The 18255-nt window shown below is 37.1% G+C and overlaps 1 long non-coding RNA gene across 1 annotated transcript; it reads left to right on the forward strand.

The window, feature by feature from the left end:
- Positions 1–9993: 9993 nt before the first annotated feature.
- LOC143851496 (uncharacterized) lies at positions 9994–17205 on the forward strand. The gene is made up of 2 exons (XR_013236361.1): positions 9994–12318; positions 16975–17205. It is a non-coding gene; the product is annotated as an uncharacterized LOC143851496 (long non-coding RNA).
- Positions 17206–18255: the final 1050 nt, after the last annotated feature.

Below are 18255 nucleotides of genomic sequence, written 5' to 3' on the forward strand. Positions count from 1 at the left end.
GAGTTTCATGGTAGAGCTCTCTTTCACATTGTGGAGATCTTAGAGGATCGGCGTGGGATCTCGTGTCTCTCGCTCACCGTCCTCGGGATCGGGGTCCACAGACCCCTACCGGTTTATTAGATAAAGAGAAAGATGTTACATTTATGGGTACAATAAATCATCCCTAACTCAGAACAGATGAGACACGAAGATCTAAAAACTCGGGTTTGAGAGCTAGTTAAATAATAAAAGACACGGTAATTTTGTCAGCATCAAACATGGTAATGCAAATATAAATTCTATGGGGTGGCTGCCCTTTACATATAAAGGGCGGAGAGAGAAAATATCAACCCCCTTATCAAAATCAAGGGGAAAGTCAAAAAAGGGGTTTGGGGGTTTGACCTGGATCAAAAATGAAAGGGGAGAGTTTTTCGTTATTTGACGGTCGGCCACCATATAAATTCTCAAAAAAAGATTAACGACTAAATTGTTTTGCAATGCCAAATGATACCATAGATCTTAAGATTGGAGCAATACTTTGTGAAATCGTTAATTTCAGTGATGATGGCAAGTTGGTAGTTAGAGAAGTGGGATTGAGCATTAGACATTGTTGGTGGCGGGTGGAGAAGAGAAAGGCACCTGTCATAGAGGTTGCCCATCTCACGAAATCAACCATTCACTTTTTTGCGTAGGGCCGAGATCATTCTCATTAAAATGTATTTTTTTTATCTCAGCCCATATCAAATTTGTGGTTACACGCTTAGACAGGATGGAGTCCAAACAATCTCCTTTTTCATATAATATCATATATATATAATAATATATACCCCGGTGTCGCCCATTGTAATTAAGGAGGGGTTGCCGTGCCCAAATTAGGACCCTCCATTCCAAGCACGTTGCAACTTGCAAGTCCAACCGATCTAAGTGAGCAATGTTGAAAGTTTAGAGTATTCAGTACTTAGGGTGGCCCATCCATGAAGAATCCAGATCATTGGCATTGGCACATCATGTGGGCCCCAGTCAAATCATCTCATGGGTCTAGTCCAAACACTATTGGTCCTAGTTGATACAAGAGAGAGAGAGAGAGAGGAATAGAGAGCCATTACTCTCTCTAGTCTCTAGTCAAGCTGACCCTGGGATTCAGGATAAAGGCACCTCTGGTTTAACTCAACCATGGTTAGTCTATATTTGGTTGGGTTCTTTTTTATGTTGCCTTTTTCTTCGCTACACCACTTCCTCCTTCCGTCGTACTCCCCGCAGTGCGAGGGCTGTGGGTAAAGTTAGATTTCATGTTCCCGTTTTTGTCTGTTTGTTCTGGGATTGAATCTAAGATTGAAAGGTTTTCCTGCGGATTTGGGTATTGATGAAATCAATCGATCGCAGCGGAAATTAGGTAGAGTTTTTGAGTTTTTGATTGATTGAGAGAGAGAGAGAGAGAGAGAGGGAGGGGGTTGATTTTTATGGGTGTTTGAGGATGTGGATGGACAGTGATAAAGTAGCTTCATCGATAAGTAATTAGCTGTTTTCTGATTGGTTCTTTGGGTATTAGAATCGTTAGATGGGATGAGAAGCTTCTGCTGATAAGAGGGCCTGCTTGGTTCTTTTATTTAATTATTTACTGTATCTAATAGTATGGGTAAGAAGAAGAGAAAATCAAATATTGTAGCAGAAACAGCAAGAAGCGAAGATCAACAACAACCCCCTAAAAAAAGGGGTCGAGGTCGGCCTAGGAAAATCATAGAGAAGGAGGAGGAGGTAGAAGAAAAAGATGAAGGCGACAAAGGAGAAAAGGAGGAATCTAGAATCATGATGAGCCAAGAGGAGGAGAAGCAGAAAGGAGTAGTGGGATCATCGTCTTCAGCTGCTGCTGCTGGTCCGCTACAAGAAGAAGAAGAAGAAGAGAAGGGTTTAGTAAAGGAAGAGGAGGAGGAGCCTCTCAGAAGTAGAACAAGAGGAAGAAGAAAAAGCCAGCCTCGAAAGAGTAGCTAGCTCAATCATTATTTCAGGTAAATTATTATTAATATTATTATACATATTGATTTTCTCTTCTTCCCTTTTTTTATCTTCTGAATGCTTCGGTAAACAGTTTAAAGAGAAAAAAGATAAGGAGTGAACAGTGTAATTGTAAGAGGGAGGAAAGGACATACTTATTTTCTTTGTTATTGCTGTTATTATATTCTCTTCCTTTTTGTGCATATACACAAAGGATAGACGAGGGAGAAAAGAAAATAGAATGATGAACAAGGAAGCATGGGAGTATAATATCCAAGCTTGTTAATTTGATCATTAGCTGCTCTTATTCCATGTATTTCTCTTTATCTGCTCCTATTCTTCTTCTTCTTCTCTACAACAGAGAGAGAGAGAGAGAGAGAGAGAGAGAGAGTAGCCACTCACTGCTTTGTCCTTTTTTTCGTCTGGGACTAATGGTCCTCGTCAGGATGGATATCACAAGAAAATAAGCCAAAGGGCGTTGATATCTGGTTACCACTACCTACACATTTTTATAATTCCACTCACTTTTATCAACGCATTAGATAGGGTAAAACGAAGATAGGATTGATATTGTCAAAATAAGGAAGTTCGGATATAATAATGGTTTGTAATGAGGAGAGTAGTAGTACTCTCAGATTAATTTGTATTTCCATCAATGTTTTCACAACATAACTAATGCAAAATTTTCAATAATGGGTATGAGTCCAACTCTACAATGAGTGGCATGCAATTATTCTCTCTTAAGCCCTGTTTGTTTTGGATTTTGAGAGCAGATTGGGAGTCCCAAACCGAGTAATTGGGACTCCCAATCCGTTCTCAAAATCCAAAACAAACAGGGCTTAGTTTTGCGGAATCAGCACATATGTGATTTTCTTTTGGAAAGCCACTCATTGATGCAAATTTTTTACATGACCATAAAATTTCATCGGTTACTGCCCACCAACCCCTGTATGTGTAAGATTCATCAGTTAAAGAAACGCTGAGGGATAAGAGAAGATTCAATGACAATTTTCCATTAATATCACTCTATCAGAAAGAGAGAGAGGTTGGAATTGTGGCTGAAATGGATGTATACTGTATGGGCACACTCATCTTTCTTTACCCCTGCCTGACTACATATTTGGAAAGTAGGTCCATCTAAACCAGAGTTTTTGTCAAGTACCGTCCCTTATTTGATCCAACAGCGACCCACTTTTAAGAGGCTATGGTTGGATCAAAATATCAAGGGTGGCAGAACCAACCCATCGCTTTTATATGTGAATTTGACTTCTCATGGTGCCTTATGTGTTTGGAACAATTACCAATAGGGAACAAAAATTAGGCGGAATTATCAACAGGACCCATACTTTTCAGAAATTATCAACGAGGGACAAAAGAGGTCATATTAGTAAAAGCTGGACGAGAAAATGCCCTATGGCATTCTTCCCTCTTCTTTAACTTTTCCATTTTCACTTTTTTTTTTTACCCTACTAGTCATCTTCCTCCTTGTTCAGCCACCATTGTTGCTGGCAAGTTTTGAAAACTTGAAAGTCGAGTTCTTACTCTATATCTCTCTGTATCTAGGTTTTATTTTTCTTTTTTTAGAGTTTTGCACTATTTTTCATTCCTCTGTTTCTGATCTATCTTGTTTAGGGTTTAAGCGATTTGTATTTTAGGGTGTGTTATGGAGATAATGCATGGATGGCTTCACTCACTTTTTGGAAGACAAGTGGTTGTATAGGAAAATTTTGACGTAATACGTGAATGGATGGCTACACATTTTTTGATGTACTTAAATTTTCTTATAATACATGAATTGGGATGTAATACATGAAGCACATTTAATGAATACAACATCCATTTCTTTTGTTATTTCTACCATGAGCAGAATTGTAATGCCACTAGAAGAGTTGTTATAGGCAAGGAGTTTTGTAGCAGAATTTATCAACTCTCTGGAGCGGGGTTATCAATTAGCAATTTCCGAATGGGCTTATCAAGTGCCTGAAAATTGGCCGAGGGTACTGGAGTTTTGAAAGGGGGTTTTCAAGTCTCTGGGATTGCGGTAATCTAGTATAAAAAATGGCGTTACCAATTTCTGAATGGGCTTATCAAGTCCCTGAAAATTGGCCGAGCGTACTGGAGTTTTGGAAGGGGGTTTTCAAGTCTCTGGGATTGGGGTTATCTAGTATAAAAATGGGGTTACCAATTTCCGAATGGGCTTATCAAGTGCCTGAAAATCGGCCGAGGGTACTGGAGTTTCGGAAGGGGGTTTTCAAGTTTTTGAGATTAGGGTTATCTAGTATCAAATGGGGTTACCAATTTCTGAATGGGCTTATCAAGTCCCTTCAAATTGGCCGAGGGTACTGGAGTTTTGGAAGGGGGTTTTCAAGTCTTTCGGATTGAGGTTATCTAGTATCAAAATGGGGTTACTAATTTCCAAATGGGCTTCTTAAGTTCCTGAAAATTGGCCGAGCATACTGGAGTTTTGGAAGGGGGTTTTCAAGTCTCTGGGTTTGGGGTTATTGAGTACTAAAATGGGGTTACCGATTTTCGAATGGGCTTATCAAGTCCCTTATAACACGTTTTTACTTCCAGTTTTTTTCACTCGTTCATTTTCAGCATTTTTTTCTTTTTACCCTACGATTCATCTTCCTCATCCGCCATTGAAAGGAGAAAAAGAAATGCAAAATCCTAAAACAAATGAAAAATAAAACCTACATGCACAGAGATAGATAGGAATGAACTCACGTTTCAAGTTTTCGAGACTTCCCAGCGACAATGGTGGTTGAGCGATGAGGAAGATGACTGGTATGGTAAAACAACTGTTAGCCCAAGGGTTCCCATGGGTTCAACTATTCACCTTTACCTTGTTGTTTTGATGCTAGCAAACCTCAATTGATTAGTTATTATGGACTAATGTGTTCTGCCTTAGACAAGAACTTGACATGTCATATCGCCATTACACAACTCAACACAACACATGGCTTGCGAATCAACATGCACAATGGAGCAAAGAGCTTGTACACACATGGAAGAGATCATCTTTGGGAGATGTCCAAGCATAGAGCTCAAGTTGAGGATCCCACAAGCATGCCTATCATATGCCAAGAGCAGCTTGAAGTTGAACAAAGTGTTGGTGACCTTCTCATGCCTCAAAAGTGAAGATTCATCCAAGAAGAGAAGTCACATGTACCAAAGCATTATCAAGTGTTCACTTACAAGCCAAAAGACCAAGGAAGACCTTTGAAGCCAATACGATCAATGTGCTAAGTAGTTTTACATTTCTAGATTGTATTGGAGATCTTTTTCATGTAGTTTTGCATTTCAAAGTGTTTTTTAAACATCCATCAAAACCAAACTTTAAACCTATTTATATTTCATGGAAAACCATTTTCAAAGGTCATAAATATTAGTAAAACAAAAGTCCATAGCCTAAGGAACCAAAGCCTAAGTGCCAACCAAAGTTTACAAATAAAATGAATGACATTAGCACTTGAATTGTGAAAATAACACTTTAAAACTGATTTAAATGGTTCAAAACATTTTTAAATATTTTTAAAAATATTTTTAACAGATAGCTCTCATTTGTCTAATGTTCGTAGAATATAAGAACATCAAAATCCGATAAGAAACGAGTGAGATATGAATTTTACAAGAAGCGGTTGAAAACTGTTTTTTGCTGAAACAACAAACCAGTGGAGGGCTACCGCAGAGCCCCGGTCGACCGGGACATTAAAAATTCTGTTTTTTTTAATTCCAGATGACCCTCGGAGGTCGACCGCCCTACCTCGGTCGACCTCCACGGCGCAAGAAACTAGCCGTTGGGGCATAACGGCTAGTTGCTTTCTTGACCCATTTTTTGTCTTTTCTTTCCCAAACTACTCCCAAACGGTCATGAATCATTGTTGGCTATAAATATGTTGTTCTATCATGGATTAAAAGACTTTTGGACTTATTGAAAATCTCATTTGAGATTTAACCTTCAAATCCATTAATTTCTTCAAAGAGCTTTGAACTTGCATATTTCATTTTGAAGAAGATCTCCATAGGGCTTTCATTTGTGTTATCTTTTAGAGAATTTTGAGAGCTATTATCTTTGTATCAAGCCTATCAAGAGGCTAAATAATATTTTTCTTTATTTGTTCTTCTTTGTATTGAGGGTCTCCGATTCGGCCTCATAAGAAAGATGAATCTAGGAGTTGTGAGAGGGGTTTCCGCTTCGACCTTAAGGAGAAGCTTGATTATAAGAGGGTATTCGATTTAGCCCATTAAGACAGGTGAATCCGGAGCTTGAGGGTTTTTCCCCTCAGAGGTGCAGAAGGTGTGTGTAAAGCTTTCAACATTAGTGGAGAAATCCTAAGGAAAGACCAAGTACTTGGTAGTGGAGTAGGTCCGTTAGTGACCAAACCACTATAAATCTTTGTGTGGTCTCCTTTCTCTCCTCTTACCTCTTTGTGGTGATTGATAAATTCTAACATTTCTTGTGTTTATGTTTTTATTGAACAAGGGTTAGAAAATATAAATGATAAGAAATATCTAAACCCTAATTGTGTTATCTTGATTACTTGAACTAGGGTTTGATATAAATAGCTTAAAATTGGCAAATTGATTTTAACCTTCACACCTAATTAAGCCAAAATTTCTAATTAACCAATTCACCCCCCTCTTGGGATGCCACATTTGTATTTCATTTGGTATTAAAGCTTAGGCTCTTAAAGAGATTTTTTTAATCTAAAAATCTATAAGAGAAAAGATCTAAGGCAACCTAATGGCATCTAGACTACCTTGCTTTGATGGAACCGATTATGGATCTTGGTCGATCTGTATGAAATCCTATCTGAAAGGTGTAGATGGGGATTTATTAAAAGTAATTGAAAATGGATTCACCCTATATAAATCTAAGAGAGTAAATGAATATGACAAAAAATTATTTTCCTTAAACTCTAAAGCTATGAGTGCCATATGTTGTGCTTTACCTGCATATTTTTTTAATAACATTTCTACCTGTAAAAATACTAATGAAATATGGTCTAAACTTGAAAACAATTTTGATTCAATATGTCTCATTATTTTGGAGAATTCAAATGATAGCATATCTAATGAAACTCTAAACATTAAAGAACTTATTGATAAATGTGAAGAATTGAAGAATGCTTTAAATGTTGAATTTTCTAAAAATGAAAAACTAAAACACTCTCTTACTTCTATTTCTAATGAATTATTAGAATCGGAAAAAGATTATCAACACTTATTAGATGAAGAAAATGAGTTAATTGAAAATAATAAGAAATTACAAAAAGAAATAGAGGAATGGAAATTAAAGAAGAACTTAGAACAATCTCATCTCATGAATTAAATGCTCTAAAAGAAGAAATTAATGAGATAAAAATAAAAAATGAAGAACTCTCCCAAAATAACCACAAGTTACAAGAAGAAAGAGGTAAACATATATGTGATCATTCTTGTGGTTCATCATGTTCATCTACCTATTCTCTTATATATTGTGATTATTGTGGTAGATTTGGACATGACAAATCTAAATGTAAGTTTAGATTTGTTAAAGATTCTAAGTTTGTATGGATAAAAAAGAATTCATTATAGAAAACAAACTTGAAAGGGCCAAGATGGTTTGGGTTCCAAAACCCCCTACTTGAAGCATTTTCTATACTTAGTAGATTTAGGGGTTGTGCTTAAATTGTAATATCATTTGAATATTAAAATATAAGATACATGCATTCAAAGTTGATCATCATCCTATATCTCATATGCACCTGATTGTCATATCTATTGGAAAAGGTTCCCTAGATGTCCCGTGTTGATATCTGGTTTATATTTGTGCTTCAATGTGTAGATCATTTTAAAATATGATTGCTAGATACCTTGCACTTAGTTTTTGAATAAAATTACCATATCTAACTACTTGTGCTTAAATATTGCATCTTTTTATCTCCCATTTTAGATACTATATGATTAGTAATTAATTCACCATCTTGTATCTAGTTGGAATGTACCCAAAATGTCATATCATTTTAAAATAAACTTTAGATAAAATAGGCTTATCTTGTGTAATCTTTATATATCTATGATGTACTATTCATACCATTTGTGACATGATTCACTATGCTCAATTGATCTTATTATCTCATGTCATTATGCCTAAGTAGATTACACTCTTTTATAATGGTATGAACTTGTATCTTGGGTTAAGTGCTTGATATTCCATTTGAAACTTATTCATGCACTTAGTACCCTTATTGACCCATAGGATTTGCCTAGTTGGTCAAAGATAGGTTTCTAAGTTTAGATATCTTAGTATCTTGAACCCTATTAGGTCAAATTTAGTGTTTACTAGATCCTAATTAAGGTATTCACCCTGGTCTTTCATATGTTATCTAGCAAAACCAAAATAAACATATGCTCATAATAAGTAATATCCTTAAAGAACTTAATGTCTTTGGAGCCAAAATTAGTTAATCTAGATAAAGAAAATGGAAAATGAAAATTAAAACCTTTAGTCATTCTAATCTAGTAAACTATGATAGGTCAAAACAAAAAGCTTAATGAATTTCCAAATCTATAGGATATATCATGAGAAATTCATTACTTATTTCATGAGCCTAAAGTGACTCTCATCTATGAAAAATTATTAAAATCACTTGGCTTTTGAAGTATTCCCTTTGAACTTAAAATCTTAGATCACTTAAGGGAAATTGAAATTTGGTTCAATGTGAGAAATACATAGACCTGGCAAACGGGTGGGTCGGGCCGGGTCAACCCGCGGGTGATGCGGGTGCGGGTCACACGGGTCGGGTCAGGAGATGACCCGCATTTTTGGTGACCCGTGCGGCCCGCGGGTGGGCCGGGTCAACCCGCGGGTCACCCGCAAATTCAAACTATTGTTTATTTTGAAAAATGTTATCACTGGTTGTTGTACATTGACAATGGCATATTTCGTTGTTCTGACGAGAAATCATTTCTCAACGTTGTGTTGCTTTTCAGAGAAATCACCACAACCGTCGATGGTTTGTGATCGAATGCCTAAAATGCCAAGTCATCGATCCATGCCTAAAATTAGTCATGTCATCAATCCATTTGCACTCAAAACCCTAAAAATAAGCCAAGTAAAGCTGAGAAGAAACCCGGCCATGGAGGAGCCTAAAATACGCGATCCATAATCATCTTTTCCTCCATGGGCGCCGAGAAGAAACCCATCCGGAGAAGAAGCTAAAGGCGGAGAAGAAGTCCAAAGGCGGATTAAGAAACGGTGGAGCCACCGGAGATAAGATAAGTAGAAGAACGTGGTGTGAAAAAGGGGATCTAAAGATTTGCTAGCGTCCTCTTTTCCTCCTCAAAATGTCTTCTGCGAAGGACGCTAGCAAATCCCACTACGAGCGGGTGCCCGCGGGTTGACCCGACCCGACCCGTGTTTTTGCGGGTTGGGTCACCCGCGGGTTAGTTTTGACGGGTCACTAAAACTCAGACCCGTGCCCGCAAATTTGCGGGTGGGTCGGGTCGACCCACGGGCACGGGTCGACCCACGGGCACGGGTCGCTTTTGCCAGGTCTAGAAATACATATGAGTCTTCTTGACTTCTCATTGACCTAATCATGTCTATGAGCCTTACTATGGTTAATTATTTTTGACATGTAACTCACTTGTTGAAAATAACTCTAAAATTAACTTAAAATTATTCAAACAAGTGAATTTCATGGAGATTGTGAAGTAATAAGAAACTTTTGTCATCCCTAATCCTTCACAATAAACATAGGTGCACTAGAAAAATGAAAACTTAGTTAAAATCTACATAAGTGTGCACATTGTCTCTATGGAGTGTGTTTCATATTTGAATATCTACATTATCCATATGACATTGATAAGCTCACAAAAAGATTGTACTTGAGACATTCTAGATATGTGAACTCAAACTATAGTGGAAGTATCAAATGTAATGATTATTAAAATCCACTTAAAGAGAGGTATGTGATCTAAAGTCATATATTCTTATACACTATGCTTTTATATGTGATCTATGGACATCAACATTTGAATTTTCTTAAGATAGATCACTATAGAGTTTGAATGAGTTGATGGTATGAAGAATCTAAAGTTACTCAAACTTGTATCTCATGAATTGCATTAATTGTGAACATTTTCAAAATCATGAGATTATGGTTAAAAAGCCAACAAATATGCTAAAAATGAGATATGTACATAATTGGCTTTAAAAGAAAAACTTGTAATGAAATGTGTTGTGTTAATAAAAGTTTAATCCATTAAAACACATTAAAAAAAAACTTGTGAGGAATAGATGAAATTGAACCCAAATCTTTAGAAATCTCATATGATTAGATATTCCCTCTATTTAGATGAAAACTAGTTTGCTTTTGCAGGAAAACTTAAAAGAACTAGTTGCCTTCACATTATCATAGAGTTGCGTGTCCTAGGATAGTGTGCCTCATCAAAGTTATTTGATTTTGCTATGGTTGGTGTGCTTTTGTTTGTTTATTATGGGACTATATATATATGATATTCCCCTTGTGTGGTATTAGCTGAATGGTAAATATGTTGAACCGTAAAGTTAAAAGCTACTCAATTTATGCTTTTAGCCTTCTTACTTGTTAAGAAGGAGACACTACCCTCACATTTAATCAATGCATCTAATCACTTTAGCTTCTTGCCAGCATCTTAACCATGATTAGCCATATGTGTCTTGATTTGCTATGTGTATATGAATATACTCATATATATGCAATTATTCAGGGGTGTTGCCAGGATGTCTCACCACACTTGATATCATTTGAGCATCCTTAACAAACATGTAATTGTAGCCCAAGGGTTATTTCTCAACTAATTACCTCTTAAACCCTTGGTGACCCTGTGTTGGACATCCCTTTGGATTCATACACTGTATGAGTCACTAATAAAGGGGGAGCTATATATATGATATCTGTCCTTTTTTGTCTTATCATATGTGTTTGATATGGTTATTACATTCCACATGATAAGTACACTCATTTGGAGCCTCATTGCTCCATTTGTGTTATAATAATTGGGATTTGTCTTATGCTTTCATTTTGAGATCATCTCTCATTTATGACAAAAGCCCATAGCCTGAGCCTTAGTGTCACATCATCTTAGGCTTTAGACTTTTCTTGGATAGATTCATATATTACTATCTCTGCCAATAATAAGTATCTTGTTCTAGAGCATTATCTTGAAAATTTTCTATAATTATCTTTCATAGGATTCTGTGATGCAAGAATTACCCCATCTCCTATGAATTATACACTCTTATCATGTTCTTTTGAAGCTAAGTACATCATTCTCCATGATAGGATCCATTGGCTATGCACTAACTCTCACATCTATAGCCATTGTGTATTGACATGCCTTGCCTTATAGGTTTTACCCAAGGACAATGACAAATATGTTGGGGGAAAGCCGAAGTGTTATATCTTTATGTTTATATAGACTATAATGATATGCTTACATTGTCCATTCCAACATTTTTCCATTAGTTATGCTTAAAATTGTAAATCTTGATAAAAAAAATAGGGTGATTACCTAGTTTTCGATGTTAGTTCACTCCTATAATGAATTTTTCACTTTGAGCATCTTATAAACATGATATGTAGGTAGGGGGAGTGATTATTGCATTGCTTGGCATTACAGTTGGATTTTTCATTGTTAAAACCTTCATTTTTGCTGCTACCAAAAGAGGAAGAATTTTGGACTTGATTAGGTAGTCCATATTCTTTATGCATCTTTTGCTTCATATTGTCGTAATATACTTGTGCATATAGTGAGAGGGAGTAATATTCCATTGTTTATATCATTTGAAGCTTATTTATCTATTCTTTTGATATCTCCTGCCTCCTAATCAATTTGGTTTGCCATCATAAAAAATGGGGACAATGTTAGCCTAAGGATTCCCTTGGGTTCAACTATTCACCTTTACCTTGTTTTTTTTATGCTAGCAAACCCCAATTGATTAGTTATTATTGATTAATGTGTTGTCTTTGAGTGTTGTGCTTTAGACAGGAACTTGACATGTCATATCGCCATTACACAACTCAACACAACACATGGCTTGCGGATCAATATGCACAATAGACCAAAGAGCTTATACACACATGGAAGAGATCATCTTTGGAAGATTTCCAAGCATAGAGCTCAAGTTGAGGATCCCACAAGCATGCCCAGCATAAGCCAAGAGGAGCTTGAGGTTGAACAAAGTGTTGGTGACCTTCTCATGCCTCAAAAGTGAAGATTCATTCAAGAAGAGAAGTCACATGTACCAAAGCATTCTCAAGTGTTCATTTACAAGCCAAAAGACCAAGGAAGACCTTTGAAGCCAATACGATCAAGGTGCGAAGTAGTTTTACATTTCTAGATTGTATTGGAGATCTTTTTCATGTGGTTTTGCATTTCAAAGTGTTTTTTAAACTTCCATCAAAACCAAACTTGAAACCTATTTGTATTTCATGAAAAACCATTTTCAAAGGTCCTAAACATTATTAAAATAAAAGTCCATAGCCCAAGGAACCAAAGTCCAAGTGCCAACCAAAGTTTACAAATAAAAAAGAATGACATTAGCACTTGAATTGTGAAAACAATACTTTAAAACTGATTTAAATGGTTCAAAATATTTTTATTGAAAATATTTTTAACAGATAGCTCTCATTTTTCTAATGTCCGCAGAGTATAAGAACATCAAAATCCGATAAGAAACGATGGAGATATGAATTTTACAAGAAGCGGCTGAAAATCATTTTTTGCTAAAACGGCAGACCAGTGAAGGGCTACCGCCAAGCCTCGGTCGACCGGGACAATAAAAATTCTATTTTTTTAAATTCCAGATGACCTTCGGAGGTCGACCGCCCTACCCCGGTCGACTGCCACGGCACGAGAAACTAGCCGTTGGGGCATAATGGCTAGTTGTTTTTTGACCCGTTTTTTGTCTTTTCTTGCCCAAACTATCGTCAAACGGTCATGAATCATTGTGGGCTATAAATATGTTGTTCTATCATGGATTAAAAGACTTCTGGACTTATTGAAAATCTCATTTGAGCTTTAACCTTCAAATCCATTAATTTCTTCAAAGTACTTTGAACTGCATATTTCATTTTGAAGAAGATCTCCATAGGGCTTTCATTGGTGTTATCTTTTGGAGAGTTTTGAGAGCTATTATCTTTGTATCAAGCCTATCAAGAGGCTAAAGAGAGTTTTTATTTATTTGTTTTTCTTTGTATTGAGGGTCTCCGATTCAGCCAGATAAGAAAGGTGAATCTAGGAGTTGTTAGAGGGGTTTCTGCTTTGGCCTTAAGGAGAAGCTTGATTGTAAGAGGGTTTTCGATTCGGCCCATTAAGAAAGGTGAATCCGGAGCTAGAGGGTTTGTCCCCTCGGAAGTGGAGAAGGCGTGTGTAAAGCTTTCAACATTAGTGGAGAAATCCCAAGGAAAGACCAAGTACTTGGGTAGTGGAGTAGGTCCGTTAGTAACAGAACCGCTATAAATCTTTGTGTGGTCTCCTTACCCTTCTCTTACCTCTTTGTGGTCATTGGTAAATTCTAACATTTCTTATGTTTATGTTTTTATTGAACAAGGGTTAGAAAATATAAATAATAAGAAGTATCTAAACCCTAATTGTGTTATCTTATTTACTTGAACTAGGGTTTGATATAAATAGCTTAAAATTGACAAATTGATTTTAACCTTCACACCTAATTAAGCCAAGATTTCTATTTGACCAATTCACCCCCCTCTTGGGTTGCCACACTTGCATTTCAAAAACAAAGTTGAAAATAGAAAAGTAAAAAAAAAGAGGGAAAGAAGAGAGAAGAGGGAAAAGTGGAAAAGCAAAACGTGTTGCTTGAGAAAATGGCATTTTCGTCCAGCTTTTATTGAGAAGACCTCTTTTGCCCCTCGTTGATAATTTTAGAAAAGCATGGGTCCTGTTGATAATTCCGCCTAATTTTTGTCCCCCATTGGTTATTGTTCCTATGTGTTTCTACTTCTTACTTTCTCAGAGTTCTGCCGCCATAATACATGGTCACCATAAAGAAATTAGAGAAAAGTACGGAATGGGGGTTATAGTTTTGAGAAATTAGGTATTTCAGATATTTTTAAAAACAATCATCAAACACAGGTGATTCTTACAAAAAGGTGGAAAAAGACCCCAATACCCTTCTGACATCAACATGATTCTCCTTGCAGGTTCCTTTTTCATTACAGAAAATTCCACTGTATTTAATGCCCATTAAATTGGCGTGCTTCACAGGGCTTCTTTTGGTTCGTCTGAATGTGTATTTGAACCGACAGAACCTTGGGTTCGTTTCTATCTTGGCCGTCGGAAATAACCAGAATCTGATAGATGTTATACACGTGTTAAAAAAATGTTTTGGAACGCTGGCGCCTCTATACACAGCTGGTTTGGTTTGGATTTGAAATCTTTCTTTGAACCCAGAGTCCCTTGGGTTTGTTTAAGTCTTGCCCATCGCCAATATGCATAGATGGTCAGATCCATGACACCTGTACATCAATATGGAACGGTGGTGTCTTATAATAATAATGCCTCTATGTATGAGATTCTGTCGGCGTACCCATTATTTCTGCCGGCGTACCCCTGAATTCCATCGGTGTACACCCTATTTTCGCCGGCGTACCCCTTGATATTCCGGCGACGTCCCTCAATATTCCGGCAGTGTACTCTAGAATCCGACGGTGTACTCGATACGTTCTGAACACACGTTTGAACCCCGAAATCCGGCAGCATACTCGATATTCCGGCGGCGTATTTGCTATCTTTGAACGATGGGTGTTTCTTAAATCTGGCGGCGTACTCTAGAATCCGGCGGCGTTCTAAGCCAAAAGAGACGTGAGAAATAATAAAATATTCAATAACGTCGCCATTCTAAGCCAAAAGAGACGTGAGAAATATTAAAATATTCAATAACGTCGTCGTTCTAAGCCAAAAGAGACGTGAGAAATAATAAAATACTCAGTAACGTCGCCGTTCTCACCCAAAAGAGACGTGTAAATAATAAAATATTCAATAAAGCAGCCGTTCTCATCCAAAAGAGAAGTAAGAAATAATAAAATATTACTTTAAAGATAATGATTGACGTTGGGTTGTGAATTTGTCAGGAAAGGCAACGTACGAGGACTTTGATCATGTCAGAAGGGTATTGGGGTCTTTTTTTCCACCCATTTTTAAGAATCACCCGTGTTTGATGATTGTTTTAAAAAGTACCCGTTCTTTTCTCAAAAAATCAGGAGGTATTAGGCCCATCTTTTTGAGCTAGCAAAGTTCATGTAAATACCCAAAATACCTCCTTATTAAATTTCAGGGATGTTTTTGTCTTGGAAAGTTTGGTTTTAATTAGGGCTTCTTAAGAAAGCATATAAATACATCGTTATGTAGCTGAAACAAACCCTAATTGCTTTGTTAAGCCCTAAGAGAAGAGATTCGTGAAAAAGAAGAAGGAAAAGATCGCGCCTTGGAAATTCCAAACACAAATCAAGGTAAGATCTATGTTTTCTGAAAGATTTGGGCGTTTAAGAACCCTAAAACAAGGATTAGATAAAAAAAAAGAAGAGATTTGTGTCTAATATGGCTTAGAAATAAGAATTCCTAGGTTGATCTTGAGTTTTTTGAAATGGATATTGTTCTATGATCCCAACAAACCCAAGCCCAAATGTTGAGAAATCCGAATTCGAAGAATTGGAGATTTTGACCTAGATTCTTAATTATTTTATCGGTTATCGTTTGTTCAATTTTGAAGCGTGAAATCGGGTCTGACGGATTCCTCCCTTCGCAAGGAATCCATCGGATCCGAACTCGCGCAATTTGGAGTCTGAACGAAGAAGATATGAATTTTTAAAATTTTGAACAGTTCAGAAGAAAATATAGAATTCTAGCAAAAAACCCAACCCGCACTTCGGACGCCCAAGTAAGGGTGTTCGGGCACCCGAAGGGTTGTTCGTACGTCCGTTTCAGGCGTTCGAACATGAAGGGAATTGTAACCCGAGAGTTGGGTTTCTTCGAAAAATTTGAGAGGTGTCCGAAGGGGGCGTCCGAGGTGGGTGTTCAGGCGTCCGAAGATCTGGTTCGGGAGTCCGAACCGCTTAGAAATTTGAAGTTTGTTTTGAGATTTGGACTTTGATCCTTTGGGTTGTGGGTTACTTCTAGGACCCTTATGTGATGTTTTTGCATTATTCAGATTAAAGATACTGAATCGTTCGGCAAGTTTGGAGAATTAATCTTCCGTCTCCGAGGTACGTAATAACGTACTATTTTGGGTGATTCGAAAACCCTATACCTTTGTAATCAACTTTGATATTGAGACTATATACATTGCATATGATCTTTGAACCGTTGAAATAATCTTGGGTCTAGCATGCCTATTTACTTTTAACCTATTTAGTGTTATGTCACTACTATTCTAAACCTTTGACAACTATCTGTTATGAATCTTCGCTTTGAAATCTAAACTTTTGAAACTATGTTATGGACCTTGGACACACTTTCTGGACACTTTTGTGGAGGCTTGGGTTATTTCTGGAACCTGCCATATGAGGGTAAATCAATTGGCAACTTTGGACTCGCCGTGGGGGTATTACATTGGAACTTGTCGCCCATTAGTGGGATAAAACATTGGCACTTACGACTTGTATCTGAACTTTGAGGAACTAGTTCCGACACCGTGGACGGTCGGTGTAAGCAATAACACGTCTTATGGACCATGCTGATGATTTTGAAGTGTATTTGTATTCTGGACACATTTTTTGCCTTGACCATAAGTTGATATTGAACTGCTTTAATGCACTTTTATTTAGTACTATGTTTGACATGCACCTATGATTATTATTGTGCCCATTATTTTGTTGAGACTTTAGTATTCGGTTTTGAACCTATTTGTTTGACCCTCGTTGAGCCTTTGCATGCTTAGACCTTCACTTAGAATATCATTTTATTATGTACTTAGCTTTTCAGCTGACTGTGGTTATAACATTTTACTTTCAGATTTTGATCCTCGGGCGGAGAACGACGAATTGGACACTTAGCTTTTGGACCAGTCTAGCTTGGAGACTAGTTAATTATTTGATTTAGTTTTCATGAGTATTAAGAAACATTGTTAAGACCACATTCATGTTTATTTTATTATTCAGGGGAGAGTTGAGATTTGATTTATATATATTAGATTCTTGTTATTGGGATTTGATTATTAATGATTATGGATTTAGTTAAGTTTGATTCTGTTATTGCTTTGTAGCCTTGTGTGCTTGCGGGATTTATCTTGTACGTGTACGACGCTATCATGTCCTACGCCCAGGGTAGGGTTTGGGGCGTGACAAAAAAGTGGTATCAGAGCCTAGGCTTTAGGTCCTAGGTAGATCATTTGAACAAAAGATTTTGACTGTGAGATTTGGGAATTTAAATAAGGAGCATTTAGGAAGCATTTGACGGATTTATGTGTCTCGGGGACTCCTGAACAATACATGAGTCGGTCACGTGATCAAAACCATTTTATAGACTCAATTGCACCCGGAGACGCTTGGGAAGCATGCGAGTTTAGAATGGGTAAGAAGTTTAAGTGATAGATATTGGCTCCAAGTGGGAGTATTTTGTAGTGCTATATATATATATATATATATATATATATATATATGAATATAATATATGTATGTAATTTATTTTGTAGGCAGTTTTCTAATTAAGTGTTTTATTAGATTTATAGTATGGCGATCCGAGGAGGACGTGGTGGTCGTGGAAGTTGAGGAAACCGTACTAGAGCCCTCCATGACATTATTGGGGGACATCAGGATGGAGCTCCAGAGGAGCCAGTGATTCAGAAAAATCAGAACCAACGGGTTCAAGATGAGGAAGTTGTTCGGGAACCTCTGAATCAGGGAGACCAAGCACCAAATGAATCCTGAGGCACCTCAGCCTCAAGATGATATGGAACAAAAAATGACTGAGACGAGAAATTTTATGAGAGCTATGATTGGATTGGCAAACCAGCAGCGACATCAACCACAACAACAGGCTCAAGGACCACAAGTGGTAGGACAACTCCATCAAGTATTTTGGATTTCAGAATTAATGAAACTTACAACAAAAGTTTTCATGGAGTCGACTACGGCAAATGATGCCGAGTCATGGTTGGAAAATGCTGAAAAGGCCTTTAAGACAATGGGCTGTAATAGAAATGAGGACAATGTTAACTATGCTACTTATATGTTAGAAGGGAGAGCCCTTCATTGGTGGAAAGGGATTCAATGAAAGTATGAGCACCACTAAGGA

This window comes from Tasmannia lanceolata, unplaced genomic scaffold (assembly GCF_043159265.1).
Source record: "Tasmannia lanceolata isolate RefF3 unplaced genomic scaffold, GAP_Taslan_0.1 ptg000018l, whole genome shotgun sequence".
NCBI lineage: Eukaryota > Viridiplantae > Streptophyta > Magnoliopsida > Canellales > Winteraceae > Tasmannia > Tasmannia lanceolata.